Consider the following 18,273-nt stretch of genomic DNA (forward strand, 5'->3'; position numbering starts at 1 on the left):
GAATATTATCATACTAGAATGGCCCGTGTGTGGTATTCTGCAAAGTTTGAAATGAAGTTAATGGTGTTTCATAAAACGGATTTGGTGAAAACTGTTTCGCCAAAGTGAATTACAGAATGGTGTTCTTGTGATTAGGATGGTACATTTACAGTTTTTGACTTGAATAACATTTAATGAACATTTGCTTTTATACGTTGTGTACCTAATGATAAAGTTTTATGATTATGTGTTTATATGATTGTGCGTCTGCTACCCATTTCATTTATGCACATTTTATAAGTACATGCAATTGTGTATATTTATCACTATGAGTAAGAACGAGTCAGAAAGTGGTGTAGGAGATGTAATGATTTGCTTAGAACGAAAACCTTTCATTTTTAATGCTGTCGTATGTGTTTAGACAAGCGAACGAGGAGTTTATGGTCTCCACTGAGAAATCGTAATATTTATTATTTTATCGATGGAATATTTAAATACTGTATCTCTATTACACTATACTTTATATTTGGTGCATTATTTGCAATATTTTCTAATTGACTCTATATGATAGTTACACATGAATGTTTGGGTGCAGTGGCGAATGTTTGAGAAAGTTTTAGGTTTGAGTTGTTTAATTAGTTGTTTTGATATTGCTTAATTATATGAATATATGTATGTTGATTATAACAATATTGTATTCCGTCTGTGAAACTAGCAACCATTTAGAAATTTCAAAAATTTCTTTCTTTCGGGGCGGGGATGTTATATATACATATTTCGTTATAAATAATGGTTGCTAGTTCACAGTCTGGTATCTGTATCACTCCGGAATCGGAAAGGGTTATTCCGTATCCGGACTGATATTAGCTCTCTTTTTCTTGTTACTGCGGGTGGCAGACGGAATTTTATTATTGAGAGTAAAATATAACAACTAATCTATTTTGTACGTATTCGATTGTGTCCTTTATATACAAAGTCCCCCAAGGATACAGAACGTAACAGAATCAGCGATTCATAACAAGGCTGACCGTAACTGCTTTTAAGATGACCGTAATTTGTAAATGATGACCGTAACTTTTAAAGGATGACCCTCAATTCTAAGAAATATCCGTATTTATATAACTATCTTTTTGTATCAAATGATTAATCGTGTTGGTATACACATATTAATATGAGAGTTTTATCCTATAGGTAGAAAAAAATAAGACGTGCTTCAAATGCAAAGATTACCATATGTATCTTTTTTACAGTAGAGGGTTTAATTTTTAAAATGAATTTGCCAAAAGACATGCAAATGAACAGGAAGGGAAAACATGCTACAAAAGCGCGATAAAATGACACCTTACAAGCATAATGAAAAAAATGCGGTGCACAGTTCAACTGCTCGACATAAGATTTTTTTTGTTTCTGGGATTCCTTTTAATGACATATAATAAATACACATTTTTAAAAATGCCAAAAAATTGCATGTACACCCATTGATATTATATCGTCTTTCATTTTGTCGTGCAAATAAAATAACAGAAATATTTTGAAAATATCATTCGAATAAACTAGTGAAGCCAAGGTGAGCTCCAGCAAAGTAGATCCTTAAAATAGTATTGTGCGAAAAGCGTATCACAAGGCGGAACGTTGTCAATTTGTATATACAATGTATACAGAAATGTTATTCATAGAGTCAGGATTCTACTTCTTCAAAATTATCTCCCCATTACGCCAGTTCATGCTCACAATCGTAGAAATGGAAGCCATTGTAGGGATGACGCTCTGCCAATTTTGCTCTTGAAAACTGATAAATTTATCCACATAGCACCATTACGATCGATCGTTATATGTCAGTTATATTTTAAAAGACAAATGTATCTACTAGCTAATGAGCATTAGTTAATGATCTTGTCTGCATTGATTCAACTTAAAAATATTGTCTGTTCGGATGTCAGATGGAATTTTTGAAAATTCTTAAGCATTTAAAAAAATTCTAATTAAATATTTCGTGGAAGGGCAGACTAAACAATTTTAGTGGTTGAAGATTATAAACCCTAGTTATCACACACAAGAAAATCATATTTTTTCGAAGATATCCATTTTCATCATCCAAATTAAAAGACTGTCGTCAAGTACTTTAAGAAAAAAATAGCTATTCGAACACACCTACTCTGTTTTTGTGATTCATTAGATAGGTATCTCACTTGACCCATATATTTCATCTTTTCGTACTGTCATTTTTTTACGTTATAAAGTCAACCTGTAGCTTTGATATATAATAATGATAGAACCTGAAGCGAGATGCTATATGAAATACTCTTGCTTTGTACGTTTTAAAGACAAAATATACACCCAAACATGCCCTAACATAAAAAGGTGCACTCGATTTTGCTCTTTTCGATACAATCGTTACCTGTTTTGGGGAATTTTTTCTTGATTCACATAATGGAAGGGCAGACACGAAAATTTCTGAACTATAAGATTGATATGTTCTCCGTCCGTGATAAAAAAAATCGGAGGTTATGCATTTTCTACATCCAACTTATAGATACTATATATAAAAAAGAAGATGTGGTATTATTGCCAATGAGACAACTATCCAGAAAAGACCAAAATGACACAAACATTAACAATTATAGGTAACCGTAAGGCCTTCAACAATGAGCAAAGCCCATACCGCATAGTCAGCTATAAAAGGCCCCGATAAGAACCATGTCGTCGACTTGTTATCTTATTGTTTTGCATTACTATGTAATAGATACATTGAAAACTTATGCAGATGGTGTTTTTAAAATAAGAAAATTGTCGTTTTATTTGTTTCTATTAACTTTTTAAAATTTTGTTACTATATCAAACATTACAGTTAACATTTATCGCTTTCTCGATACACACAGAGCTTCGATTCTTTTGTTCTATTTCAAAAGTGTTTCCGCCTGCATATACCAAGACAAATTAAGATTTTAATCTGCTTCCTCTGGAACCATACACATGGGGTCGATTACCAAATATTCGTATGTATTATTAATGTTTTTAATGCTCCATTTATTGGCATTATGTTTTTCTGGTCTGTGCGTACGTTCGTCCGTTCGTCTGTTTGTTTGTCCAGCTTCAAGTTAAATAAAATTGAAACTTAGTACACATTTTCCCTATAGTATGATCTTTTTAATTCTAATGCCAAATTACAGTTTTATCCCATTTTCATAGTCCACTAAACATAGAAAATGATAGTATAGATGAGGCATCCGTGTACTAGGGACACATTCATGTTTCTTCAAATTTTCGTCGTATCGCTGTCAATTTGTGTTAAAATTTTAACGTCGATATCAATAAATATTTCATTGTTTACGAGAAATATGCAATTTACTATCATTGTTATAAATCCTAAAAATGGCCAATTATATTATAGTTTAAAAAAAGAAATTTATGAAACATATTTATATCCGCTAACCGAGCCCCTATTGAGATCGACAAACTCAACAAAAAAGCTTTGAATACAATACGGATATTTCTTAGAATTGATGGTCATCCTATAAAAGTTACGGTCGTCCTATATAAATTACAGTCAGTCTTTACAAATTACGGTCATCCTTTACAAGTTACGGTCATCTTTTTACCAATCACGGTCATCCTTGTTTTATGTTACGGTCATCTTGAAAATATTTTGATTATGATTTACGGTCATCTTAACGATTTTTTCAAATCGAATTTCCCGTTTCATGCACATTTCTCGGAAGTAATTAGTGATTTTCGAGTGATTCTTTTATAAATTTACATCGTTTCAATGTATGATTTGTGAAGAAAATGATATAGAAACACTTAAACAGACAATACAGAAACTGACCTAATTTTTCATCCGACATCTTGGGATGACCGTGAATGCAGTTACGGTCATCAGCTTTACCCCAGTGAATATATCATTTTGCAGCAAATAATGAATATTATGTTTAATTACACAATTGCAAATAAATAATAATGCAAAACTCAGTTAAATGACAACTCTGAATGTAAACAATTTGTTAATCAATGCTAATGAAAACTGTTCACTAAAGTAAGTTGACCATACTACTATATAAAATACTATATAACATTGAAAGTTAATTACAGGTAAATAAGAAAATACAAAGTTTGAAATGCAATTAGCAAAGTAAATGAAACTAAATAAAATATTAAAGTCAAAAACATTTAACCATAAACTAATTTGAAAAACCCTTAAATGTAAATACCTTATAATGCTGGCTACGGCTCTTGATGTTGTTTCTGGTGTTACTTATTCTGCATTGACAATATAATTAAAAGATACAATATATATAGTCAATAGGTGAACTGTTAAACTAGAAAAAACCAGGTAAAACAACTATTAAGTAAGGTAGTTTGTCCAATAGCCAGTGGTGAGCTAATATCAAAGAGCCCAAATAGAGTATTTTGGATTCATTGAACCATATAACACAAAATATGTTCAATATTGTAAGATCATTATAGTAATGGGTAAAATAGATACACTAAGTACAAAGTTGGGAATAATATCAAATAGATAATATGTATATAAATGAACTTGTCCACATAATTATTGTAAAATATTAATGACGTTTTTGTGTGAGATTAAAGGATTTACTTGTGAATTGTGAATTGAAGAATAATCAAAATCAAGGAGTAAACAAAGACTCGCAAAACCAAAAGACATTTACATCAACAGTTATAAATAATAATTAAGAAACAACACGAACTACACTAAAACCAGGGAGTGAAATCAGGTGCTCCGGAAGGGTTTGTTCAGTTCGGTAATGATGGAAGGTTATTGCATTGTGACTGAGGAAGAATATCAGATACGATTTCTGACACACTTTTGTCATAATGGCCAATTAGCTCATGATGGCGACCGTAAAATTTCTTGAGTGATGACCTGAATTTGAATGATTTATAGCCCTGTCATAGCACATTTTGAGAAAGCAGTATTCCTCGTTCAACAAAATCAACGTACTTCGATCTAGCTCTAGAGTAACGTATCAATTGAGACACATATACTCCGTATGCTGGTGCCGCTAGGATGTTGCTACACAGAAATGGAAAGTTGACTATAGGAAAATTAAAATCATTGCGTTTGTCATAACTTTTGGTATTCAACCTACCATCAGTAATCATTTCGAGAAAAAGGTCTAAATATGAAGCAGATTTATCTGTGTCGGTAGTATCTTTAATTTCAATTTTACTTGGATATATTAAATGTAAGTGATCACTGAATCTATTATTAATAAGAGACAGTACACCATCAATATACCGAAAGGTGACTGGGCTAATTTCTTTTCTCCTTTCTGTACAAGCCCTTGGATAAATTCTGCTACATAGGAATACAAAAACAAATCTGCAAGTAGAGGAGCGCAATTGGTACCCATTGTGATTCCAATAGTCTGTTGGAAGATCAAACCTCCAAATTCAACAAATATGTTGTCAATTAAAAAGTCCAGCATGGCAGTTATGTCCTTTTCGGTGTATTTTTGTCTTGACTCTGTATGACTTTTCACAAAGTAAGCTGAATTCGTGCCCAAAACTTGATATTAAAAAAGAGGGACGAAAGGTACCAAAGGGACAGTCAAACTCATAAATCTTAAACAAACTGACAACGCCATGGCTAAAAATGAAAAAGGCAAAAAGACGTCTAGTGCCTTTTTTTGTTAAAGAAACATAAGCTGACGAGTTCTTTCAGTCGAGCTTTAAGTTTAGTATGTGGAATAGTCGTAAAAAGAGTTGAAAATCAAAGGTTTAATGTTGGTACAATGTTTTAATGATTGAGATTGTAAATTCACCTATAACTCTTTTAAATTTTTCAGTATCAACATCTGATTAACACCACTTCTAGAATATGCCGTTTCGGAATATTTCTGAAGTCCTTCTTTGACTGCAGTGAGTATGGCAGTAAGAACTTTAGAAAGGGGTTTAGTGGAACACTTGGAAGAACCTGCAATATACCTTTCCTTATAATGATTCTTGTGAAACTTAGGAATCCAATATAAGGATGGAAGATCCTGGTCTTCATCCTTTGGAGTACGACCAAACGAGATTAGAACCGATTTGTGTTTTCCAGGATCTCCTGCTTCGTAAGCGTACTTAGTGTATATGTAGGATTTCCAAGTGAGTTCCTTAATCAGGCAGTCAATGTAGTGTTTCTTGCGAGCTGGAACGACAGCATATTTGTCATGGAGGCAAGACAACTCCTCTATGATCTGAGGGTCTTAAAAGATGGAAGGAGCTTTGGTGCTCATTGACCCTTTTAGCTTACTTACTCTTATCTGAATCAATGACCTCACTGATTTTACCCACTCCGAAAGAGTGTCAACCTCAACCTTTTCTCTTTTTGCCCAGTCTTTTGCATAACCCTCAACAAAATCCATTAGTAGTTTGAAGTTCTGTTTCCAATTGATTGGCTGTGGCTCTCTGTATTTCGGACCCTTGGACAAAAGTTGTCTCAACTTGTAGTTATTGACTATGTTTAGGTTTCCAGAAATTACATGGTCAGCAGGGCTATACACGAAATGGGAGTGTGAACCGACACAATCAGGTGATTTAGCTTTGAGGTCATCAATATTTAGATTCTGTAACACTTTTTGCGATTATTTTTTTTTAGATGCAACAGGGTTGGCGTAGGAATACGATACTATAGGAGAATAGTGATCCTTAAAGTAAGAAGGAATGTTGCTTGTTACTCTTTTATGGTGAAGAATATTACTTATATTTATAGAATCAATACCCTTGTTTGTGAACATCAAACTAAAGAATGAACATGTTTGCAGTTCCTCCAAAGGTTCAAAAACGGGTCTGAATAATCTATGGTTAGCAATATCCATCCCCATGGCAACTATTTTATACTTCGTAGATCGACTATCTCTTTACACGCTTTCAATAGAGAGTTCAGTCTCAAACATGCAAGTATTTTTTCATCCACAACCGTTTAAAATTAAGATATTTAGCTAACTTTGGGTACGGCCTTCATTATGGAGCCTTGACTCACACCGAACAGCAAGCAATACATATATATTTCATGAATATACAATATGCAGTGGAGAACTACTTTAAAACAGCTGTACATTAATTTCATGCATATTCATAACCATATACAGTGGAGAACTACTTTAAAACAGCTGTACATTAATTTCATGCATATTCATAACCATATACAGTGGAGAACTACTTTAAAACAGCTGTACATTAATTTCATGCATATTCATAACCATATGCAGTGGAGAACTACTTTAAAACAGCTGTACATTAATTTCATGCATATTCATAACCATATACAGTGGAGAACTACTTTAAAACAGCTGTACATTAATTTCATGCATATTCATAACCATATACAGTGGAGAACTACTTTAAAACAGCTGTACATTAATTTCATGCATATTCATAACAATATACAGTGGAGAACCACTTTAAAACAGCTGTACATTAATTTCATGCATATTCATAACAATATACAGTGGAGTCTTTAAAACAGCTGTACATTAATTTCATGCATATTCATAACCATATGCAGTGGAGAACTACTTAACAGACGGTACAATTATTTCATGCATATTCATAACAATATACAGTGGAGAACCACTTTAAAACAGCTGTACATTAATTTCATGCATATTCATAACAATACACAGTGGAGAACTACTTTAAAACAGCTTTACATTAATTTCATGCATATTCATAACAATATACAAAGCATTGTTTCATGCCTATGCAGGACATGCAGGAATACTACACAGACTTCCGATACAAAGAAATACAAGTTGCTCAGTAATGACTATGGACTAATAATTTAATTTTGGATGTAACGCGTCTTCTGATTGGCTGACGTTATTTTGTTATCAGCCCATAGACATAATTTAGTCATGTGATCGTGACGTCATCAACGTTTTTTCATGGTTTTCTACGGTTTAAAATGGAATTTAGAATTAAATTATAAGAAATGACTGAAATAATTTTTCTGTCTATTCGAAATAACATAAAAGTGTGGTGCACACTGCTAAATAACCCGCTAAGCGCGTTATTCAGTGTGCACCAAATTTTTTATGTTATTTCTTCATAGACAGAAAAAATATTACAGTCATTCCTTAACTAAGCATACACACATTTATGTTCCCTCCCTTCAAAACTCATACAATCAACTCGGAGTCTCTCTAACTGTCCAAGAACTGGAAGTATTACGATTTTATAAATTTATCCATGATGTTTCAATGATTTTCCGACTGGAACCGGTGAAGAGATGAATAACTTGGTGGTGGTGTAGATTGTTTAACCATATGTTGATTAGTAGAACCATAGTCCCGACACGCATCTACATAAGGAGGAGGCGGATAATTCAGTCGTGTTGCTATAAATAGAATAAAAACATTTTTAAAATAATTGAATGCTTCTTTTTGTAACTTCATTGGAGTGTAAAAGCGTTGACCGAAATACATTTTGCATGAAGCGCGTTGTTTGCACATGCGTGGATTGACTACTGAAGAATAATGAATTTTATCAACATGATCAAACTGGCATGCATTTAATATATTTCATTAACTTACACCACTTCCAAACTCCTAAATAATGCACATGTTGTTAATAACGTATTTATTATGGCTGTCATGTGTTGCAATTCGAAATTGATATATTTGACCTAGATACTGTTCGTGTAATGCTGGCTGTTCAAAATTCAAAACATCCGCGCTACACTTAATATACACATCGGACATTGAACTTACCTTAATTGTCCTAATCAAAATCGAAGTAATTGATGCAAGCTATACTTTATTGTAGTTTTAACATGGATAGGCATTATTATTGTGTTATTTTAGCCCTCACTTACTATCGCTCGAGCAAAAATAATCACGAATATAATGCCTACCCATGTTTAAACTACAATAAATTATAGCTTGCATCATTTTTTTCTTTAATAAGGGAGCTACCATTTGATTTTTATGGGGGGGCTAGGATGAAATTTGAAAAAAATAGGCAGGACAGGAGTTTTGAGTAAAAAAAAAAGGCAGGATGAGACACTTTGCAAAAAAAAAGGCAGGATGACAATTTAGGTAAAAAAAGTCGGGATAAACTAATAAAAAAAAAGGCAGGACCGAATAGAGTGAAAAATAAAAAGGCAGGACAGAGATTACAACTAAAAAAAAAGGCAGGACAAAATTTTTCATCCTAGCCCCCCCATAAAAATCAAATGGTAGCTCCCTAATAACAAATGATAATTGAAAACCAATTGGAGGTCTTTCCACTAGTAAAGATCTATTTTGATATTGAAATATGAAAAATCAGTTATAAATGTTAGTTCCTATGGCTTTATGATGTATTTATATAAATTTAAAGCAAAGGTCAAAATCTAGAACGTCCTTTTAACCTATGACCTTAACCTCAATTTCAAGGTCACAAACCAAGGACCTTAAATCATAAGACCCTAGGTCTTTAATATGTTTGGTTAATGAGTAATACCACTTTACGCGTAATTCTAAATGTAAGATGGACAAAAACTCAAATTTATTGTATGCGCACCCTTTCAACCAAAATATACAAGTAAGGACATGTCGCAACTAACAATTTAGGAAAAAATATTTGTCGATATGTCATACGGTATTTAAAAATAAGTGAAAATAAGCCAAAATCAAATTTTAGAATATGACCTTGACCTTTGACCTTGACCTTATTTTCATTTTTTTGGACCAAAGATCTCAAATCAAGAGACCCTAGGTCTTATGGTTTACCATTTAGAAACGCATATCACCTATATCAAATACTCATATGGAGTCTCTCAGGATAGCTTCGGTCAAAATTAAAATCCTAATCCTGAAGATGTAACGAGCAATTTGGAAAAATAAATTTGTCGTAATCTTTTACGGTTGCAAAGAGGTGGCCACAAGTGTTTGGGGAGATAACTCTTACAACGTAAAGTATTCGGTTACGCAGTTGTCAGTTTTAAAAGCGCATAAGCTTTACGATATCATATTCCAAATATCTAAGCGACATCTTTTGAAACATCAATACTACGCAAGAAAAAATTTAAGCAGAAGAAAAAAAAAAAAAATAATAATAACTAAAAACCAATTGTTCAAAGAACAATTGAAGGTCTTTCCACAAGTAAAGATCTATCTTATTATCAAAATATTCAAAAACAATCTAAAATGTCAGTTTCTATGACTTTAAAATGTATAAATATGAAGGTCAAAATCTAGAACGTCCTATTCACCTTTGACCTTGACCTCAATTTCAAGGTCACCAACCAAGGACCTCAAATAAAAAGACCCTAGGTCTGTAATATGTATGGTTAATGAGTTATATCACTTTAGGCATGATTTTAAATATAAGATGGGGGAAAACTCTCATTTATTGTTTACGCACCCTTGCAACCAAAATTTATAAGTTACAACATGTCGCAACTCACAATTTAGTAAAAATAATTTGTCAATATCTTTCACGGTTGTCGAAAATAAGAGAAAATAAGTCAAAATCAAAATTTAGAATATGACCTTGACCTTTGACCTTGACCTTACTTTCATTTTTTTGGACCATGGAACTTAAATCCAAAGACCCTAGGCCTATATCACTGATGGTTTACTTATATCAAATGCATAAGGGGAAATAACTGTCATATGGAGTCTCCGAATAGCTTCGGTCCAAATGAATATCCTAATCCTGAAGAAGTAAAGAGCAATTTGGTAAAATAAATTTGTCGTAATCTTTTACGGCTGCGAAGGAGTAGTGGCCAAAAGAAAAACAGTGTTTGGGGAGATAACTCTTACAACGGAAAGTATTTTGTTACGCAGTTGTAAATTTTTAAAGTGTATAAACTACACGACCTCATATTCCAAATATCTAAGTGACATCTTTTGAAACATCAATACTATGCAAGAAAAAAATTTAGGCGGAAAAAAGAAAAAAAAAATAATAATCAGAACAAATTCAATAGGTCTTTCCACGGAAAGGTGGAAAGACCTAATTAAAAACCAATTGTTCAAAGAACAATTGAAGGTCTTTCCACAAGTAGAGATCTATTTTATTATCAAAATATTAAAAATCAATCTAAAATGTCAGTTCTATGGCTTTATAATGTATAAATATGAATTCAAAGCAAAGGTCAAAATCTAGAACGTGTAAATTACCTATGACCTTGACCTTAATTTCAAGGGCATAAACCAAGGATCTCAAATCAAAAGACCTTATGTCTTTATTATGTATGGTTAATGAGTTATATCACTTTACACATAATTCTAAATATAAGATTGGTGAAAACTCCTATTTATTGTTTACGCACCCTTTCAACCAAAATTTATAAGTAACGGCATGTCGCAACTAACAATTTAGTGAAAATAAGATGTTGATATGTTATAAGGTTTTGGAAATTAGTAAAAATAAGCCAAAATAAAAATTTAGAATATGACCTTGACCTTTGACCTTGACCTAATTTAATTTTTTTGGACCAAGGATCTCAAATCAAAAGACCATAGGTCTCTTTCACTTATGGTTTACCAGTTAGAAATGCAAATTACTAATATCAAATACATAAGGGGGAATAACTCTTATATGGAGTCTCCGGATAGCTTCGGTCAAAACTAAACTCCTAATCCTGAAGATGTAACGAGCAATTTGGTAAAATAAATTTGTCGTAATCTTTTACGGTTGCGAAGGAGTAGTGGTCAAGAAAAACAGTGTTTGAGGAGATAACTCCAACAAAGCAAAGTATTTAATTAAACGTTTGTCACTTTTAAAGCGTATAAACTATACGATATCATATTCCAAATATCTAAGCAACATCTTTTGAAACAACAAAACTACGCAAGAAAAAAATTAGGCGGAAGAAAAAAAAACATTAAAAACCAATTGTTCAGAGAACAATTGAAGGTTTTTCCACCAAAAATAATCTATTCTAATATGAAAGTAGTAAAATTAAGTTTAAAAGGTCATTTCAATCATCAAATGATAGCTTATTGTACGCTTATTAAAAAAATATATGGTTCCTATACAAATTTTTTAAGGAAGATAATTTAATACTTCCGGTTTGAAAAATGTTACCTATAATAATAATATTTGAATATTTACTTGACACTGATTCCAAAAATATCTTGTTCTATATACTTTTATATTGATAAAGTATAAAAAAAAAAAAGCTACTTCCGGTTTACACAAGGTCACTTCTGGTTGTTTTTTCAAGGTTCAATGGTTTGATACCTATTGCCAAAAGTTTCATGGCTTTATCATGTATACATATGAGGTAAAAGCAAAGGTCAAAATCTAGAACGTCAAATTAAGTTATGACCTTGAGATCAATTCCAAGGTCTTAAACCAAGGACCTCAAATCAAAAGACCATAGGTATTAATTCTATTTGGTTAATGATTGATATCACCATGTGCATATTTTTAAATACAAGAGGGGAGAAAACTCCCTTTTACATTCAACGTACCCTTGCAATCAAAATTTACGTGTTGCAACTAACAATTTAGTAAAAATAATTTGTTGATATCTTATACGGTTTTCTGGAAATGAGTGAAAATAAGCCAAATTCAAAAAGTAGAATATGACCTTGACCTTTGACTTTGACCTTATTTTCATTTTTTTGGACCAAGGACCTCAAATCAAAAGATCTTAGGTCTCTATCACTTATGGTTTACATGATAGAAATGCATATCACTTATATCAAATGCATAAGGGGAAATAACTGTCATATGGAGCGTTCATATTGCTTCGGTCAAAATAGGACAAATCATGCGAAGGATATAACAATCAATTTTATAAAATAAATTTGTGGTAATCTTTTACGTTTGTGAAGGAGTAGTGGACACAAGGAAAACAGTGTTTGGGGAGATAACTCCTACAAAGAAAAGTATTCGGTTACGCAGGGTAAATTTCAAAGGCGCATTAACTGTTCGATATCATATACCAAATATCTAAGCGACATATTGTGAAACAAATATTTATCGCAAGAACAAAATTTGGTGGAAGAAAAAAAAAATAATCAGAAGAAAAACAATAGGTCTTTCCACAGAAAAGTGGAAAGACCTAATAATAATCAGAACAAATTCAATAGGTCTTTCCACGGAAAGGTGGAAAGACCTAATGAAATTAAATGATGATAAGGATAATAATAAAAATTAATTAAACATTATTATTTCCAATGACCAATTTTCTTACTGTCTGAAGAGTCGGTCACAGCGACACGATTTGTTCCTGACCGGAATTGTCGTGGGGCTTCAGTTGTTTTTAAACATCCAAATGACCATCCACACACTGCGCAGACTCCAAAACATATGGCTGCTAATATTGCCAGGAAAATTAAAATTCCAATTACTAATCCACCAATAGTATAAATAGTGCTGAAATATAAGTCATTGTCACCTGTTAAAGATTTAAGTTTACATATTTAGCATTACCTAACTAAAGGATTGTCGTGTCTCTGTTTATTTAAACAAAAAACTGTTATCAATCGATAGTATATATATTAAGGAAATTAGAAAGCAGAATAAAAGAATGGTCCGTGTTCTTGTTTTTGAGATATATAATAAGCAATTGAATTTGGCGGGAAATTATTCTCTCTAGGCTTTTCATATATTTAACAATAGAATTTCTTTTTTCTTTCAAATACTGTGAAAAGATAACAATGTTTTTAGGTGATTAAAAAAATGACTTTTTAAACTATATGCAATAAATTTATGAAAATAAAAGTGAGGATTAGTGGGCAAACTTTTCAATGCATTAAACTAGAGGATTCCGAATATCTGACAAAAAAGTAGCGAACATCCTTAACAAAACAAGGGAGACAATACATATGTACAAAGAACAATAATTTAATTTTGGATGTAACGCGTCTTCTGATTGGCTGACGTTATTTTGTTATCAGCCCATAGACATAATTAAGTCATGTGACCGTACCGTCATCAACGTTTTTTCATGGTTTTCAACGGTTTAAAATAGAATTTAGAATTAAATTATAAGAAATGACTAATATTTTTTCTGTCTATTCGAAATTACATAAAAAAAATGTGGTGCACAATGTTAAATAACCCGCTACGCGCGTTATTCAGTGTGCACCACATTTTTTATGTTATTTTTTCATAGACAGAAAAAATATTACAGTCATTCCTTAAATAAAACTAACTTTTTTTTAATAATAGTGTAATTTCAAAATAGAAAAGAAATAGGAATGTCGTCTTCCATTTTATAACAGTGCGATCGGTTTTTTGTTTGTTTTAAAAACCTCCAGTAACTATTAAAGTTTGAAATTGTTTATTACTAAAGTATTTAAAAAGCTTACACGACGGTTGCCACGCGTGAACCTACTTTACCCAGTCCCTGTTTTGGTATGGTTCGTGTAAATCAGTCCCTGTTTTATGTGGGGTTCGTGTAACTCAATCCCTATATTTGTTAGGGTTCGTGTAACTCAGTCCATGTTTTTGGTACAGTTCGTGTAACTCAGTCCTTGTATTTGTTAGGGTTCGTGTAACTAAGTCCATATTTTGGTACAGTTCGTGTATCTCAGTCACTGCTTTTGGCCAATTTCATGTATTCCAGTCACTTTTTTAGGCAGGGTTCGTGTAACTAAGCCCCTGCATTCGTTAGGGTTTGAGTAACTCAGTCCCTGTTTTTGGTAGGGTTCGTGAAACTTAGCCCCTGTATTTGGTAGAGTTCGTGTAACTGAAACAGGAACTGAGCTACACGAACCCTACCAAAATAGGGACTGATTTACAAGAACCCTATCAAAAACAGGGACTGAGTTACAAGAACCCTACCAAACCAGGACTGAGTTACAAGAACCTTACAAAACAGGGACTGAGTTACAAAAACCCTACCAAAACAGGGACTGAGTTACACGAACCCTACCAAAAACAGGGACTACGTTACACGAACCTCTGTTTTGGTAGGGTTCGTGTAACTCTGTCCCTGTTTTGGTAGGGTTCTTATAACTCAGTCCCTGCTTTTGGTAGGGTTCGTGTAACGTAGTCCCTGTTTTTGGAAGGGTTCGTGTAACTCAGTCCCTGTTTTGGTAGGGTTTTGGTAACTCAGTCCCTGTTTTGTAAGGTTCTTGTACCTCAGTCCTGGTTTGGTAGGGTTCTTGTAACTCAGTCCCTGTTTTTGATAGGGTTCTTGTAAATCAGTCCCGGTTTTGGTAGGGTTCGTGTAGCTCAGTTCCTGTTTTGGTAGGGTTCTTATTACTCAGTCCCTGCTTTTGGGAGGGTTCATGTAATGCAGGCCTTGTTTTGGAAATGTTCTTGTAACTCAGTCGCTGTTTTGGTAGGGTTCTTGTAACGCAGTCCCTGTTTTTGATAGGGTTCGTGTAACTCAGTCTCTGTTTTGGTAGGATTCTTGTAACTCAGTCCCTGTTTTGTTTGAGTTCTTGTTACTCAGTCCCTGTTTTCGATAGTTTTCTTGTAACTCAGTCCCTGTTTTTGATAGGGTTCATTTAACTCATTCCCTGTTTTTGATAGGGTTCGTGTAACTCAGTTCCTATTTTGGAAGGGTTCTAGTTACTCAGTTTCTGTTTTTTTTTTAGGGTTCATGTAACTCAGTTCCTGTTTTTGATAGGGTTCTTTTAACTCAGTCCCTGTTTTTGATAGAGTTCTTGTAACTCAGTTATTGTTTTGGTAGGGTTCTTGTAACTCAGTCCCTGTTTTGGATAGGGTTCGTGAAACTCAATCTCTGTTTTGGTAGGGTTCGTGTAACGCAATGTCTGTTTTTGGTAGGGTTCGTGTAACTCAGTCCCTGTTTTGGGAGGGGTTCTTGTAACTCATTTCCTGTTTTTGGTAGGGTTCATGTAACTCAGTCCCTGTTTTGGTAGGGTTCTCGTAACTCAATCCCTGCTTTTGGTAGGGTTCTTGTTTCTGAGCCTCTGTTTTTGGTAGGGTTCGTGTAACTCAGTCCCTGTTTTTTGTAGGGTTCGTTTAACTAAGCCTCTGTTTTTGGTAGGGTTCGTGTAACTGAGTCCCTGCTTTTGGTAGGGTTCGTGTAATTCATTCCCTGTTTCGGAAGGGTTCTTGTAACTGATTTTCTGTTTTTGTAGGGTTGTTGTAACTGTTTTCCTGTTTTTGGTAGGGTTCTTGTAACTCAGTCACTGTTTTGGTAGGGTTTTTGTAACTCAGTCTCTGTTTTGATAGGGTTCTTGTTACTCAGTCCCTGTTTTTGGTAGGATTCTTGTAACTCAGTCTCTGTTTTGGTAGGGTTCGTGTAACTCAGTCACTGTTTTTGGTCAATTTCATGTATTTCAGTCACTGTTTTAGGCAGGGTACGTTCGTGTAACTAAGCCGCTGTATTTGTTAGGGTTCGAGTAACTGTAACTCAGTCCCTGCTTTGGAAGGGTTCTAGTAACTCAGCCCCTGTTTTAGTAGGGTTCGTGTAACTCAGTCTCTGTTTTGGTAGCATTCGTGTAACTCAGTCACTGTTTTTGGTCAATTTCATGTATTTCAGTCACTGTTTTAGGCAGGGTTCGTGTACCTAAGCCCCTGTTTTTGATAGGGTTCTTGTAACTAAGCCTCTGTTTTTGGTATGGTTTGTGTAACTCAGTCCCTGTTTTTGGTAGGGTTCGTGTAACTAAGCCTCTGTTTTTGGTAGGATTTGTGTAACTCAGTTCCTGTTTTGGTAGGGTTCTTGTAACTAATTCCCTGTTTTGGTAGGGTTCGTGCAACTCAATCTCTTTTTTTGTTAGGGATCTTGTAATTCAGTCCCTGTTTTGGTAGGGTTCTTGTAACTAAGTCCCTGTTTTGGTAGCATTCTTGTAATTCAGTCCCTGTTTTGGTAGGGTTCATGTAACTCAGTCCTGGTTTTGGTAGGATTCGTGTAACTCAGTCCCTGTTTTGGTAGGGTTCGTGTAACTCAATCTCTGTTTTAGGTTGACTTCGTACGCGTGTAACTCAGAGCCTGTTTTTTTGGAAGGGTTCGTGTACTCAACCCATGTTTTTTTTCGTGCGACTCAGTCCCTGGTGATGATAGGGTTCGTGTAACTCAGTCCCTGTTTTAGGAAGGGTTCATATAACCCAGCTCTTGTTCGTGTAATTCAATCCCAATTTTTTGGTAGTGTTCATTTTACTCATTCCCTGATTTTGTTAGTGTTCGTTTTACTGATTCCCTGTTTTTGGTAGTGTTCGTTTTACTGATTCCCTGTTTTGTGGTAGTGTTCGTTTTACTGATTCCCTGTTTTTGGTAGTGTTCGTTTTACTCATTCCATGTTTTAGGTAAGGTTGGTGTAACTCATTACCTGTTGTTGTAGAGATCGTGTAACTCAGATCTTATTTTTTCTAGGGTTAATAGACTCAATCCCTGCTTTTGGTAGGGTTTGTGTATTTCAGTCCCTGTTGTTATGGGTTCCTGTAACTCAGTCCAGGTTCGTGTTACTCGGTCCCTGTTTTTAGGAGGGTTCGTGTAATTCGGCCCTTGTTTTTGGTAGGGTTCGTGTAAACCAGCCATTGTTCGTGAAACTCAGCCTCTGTTTTGGTAGGGTGTGCATTACTTAGTCTCTAATTTTGGTAGGGTTGATTTAATTAAATCTCCACATCTTTTAGATAACAGGACCGATGTGGAAAACCTAACTTCTTTCTCATGTACCTCCCATGTCCGAACGCGCCTAAATCAACCATGAAGTAATTTACTAAAGTAAAGACAAGCTTACCTCATGCAGCCTTCAATGCCGTCACTACATTCACCGATTGTCAACCCTACAATAGTGGTTATAAATGGTTATTTCGTATATACTACCAATATGTTTAAGATGGAAAAAATAAAGGCGTCGATCAATCTCCGGCGCAGTGTTCATTATCTGTTCCTTACATGTTCCACAATACTACATATATATGAGTGAAGGGGCACTAATATTGAATAGAACAGATATGATCTCTGCGCCAGATACGGGGTGTTCATACTATTGTGCATTAACCATTCGGAAGCCGAGTTTCATTCGGCCTTTTCTTCAACGCTATCATGATCAGATAACTCTGATCTTCGACATATGCCCTCGTTATCAAGAAGGTAAATATAAAAGATGTAATGTATACATCTATGAAGAAACATTCCACCGACATGGAAAGAATGAAATAGAAATTAGTTTAACATTGCGGTTGTTTATTAACAAAACAATCAAACGTTGAGGTAGGGAACAGTAAACAATCAAAAGTTGATAAAGGGAACAGTAAACAATCAAACGTTGACGAAGGGAACAGTAAACAATCAAATGTCGACGTAGAGAACAGTAAACAATCAAACGTTGACGAAGTAACATCTGGTGCAAGAAAATTGGTACCGTTCATTTTATTACTACAACTGGGTCGATGCCTCTGCTGGTGGACTATTAGTCCCCGAGG

The 18,273-nt window shown here is 34.1% G+C and overlaps 1 long non-coding RNA gene across 1 annotated transcript; it reads right to left on the reverse strand.

The window, feature by feature from the left end:
• Positions 1-5,720: 5,720 nt before the first annotated feature.
• On the reverse strand, positions 5,721-13,317 carry LOC143084017 (uncharacterized). The gene is made up of 2 exons (XR_012980987.1): positions 13,121-13,317; positions 5,721-8,323 (listed from the first exon to the last, which is right to left on the reverse strand). It is a non-coding gene; the product is annotated as an uncharacterized LOC143084017 (long non-coding RNA).
• Between the last annotated feature and the right edge of the window lie 4,956 nt (positions 13,318-18,273).

This window comes from Mytilus galloprovincialis, chromosome 7 (assembly GCF_965363235.1).
Source record: "Mytilus galloprovincialis chromosome 7, xbMytGall1.hap1.1, whole genome shotgun sequence".
Lineage (NCBI taxonomy): Eukaryota > Metazoa > Mollusca > Bivalvia > Mytilida > Mytilidae > Mytilus > Mytilus galloprovincialis.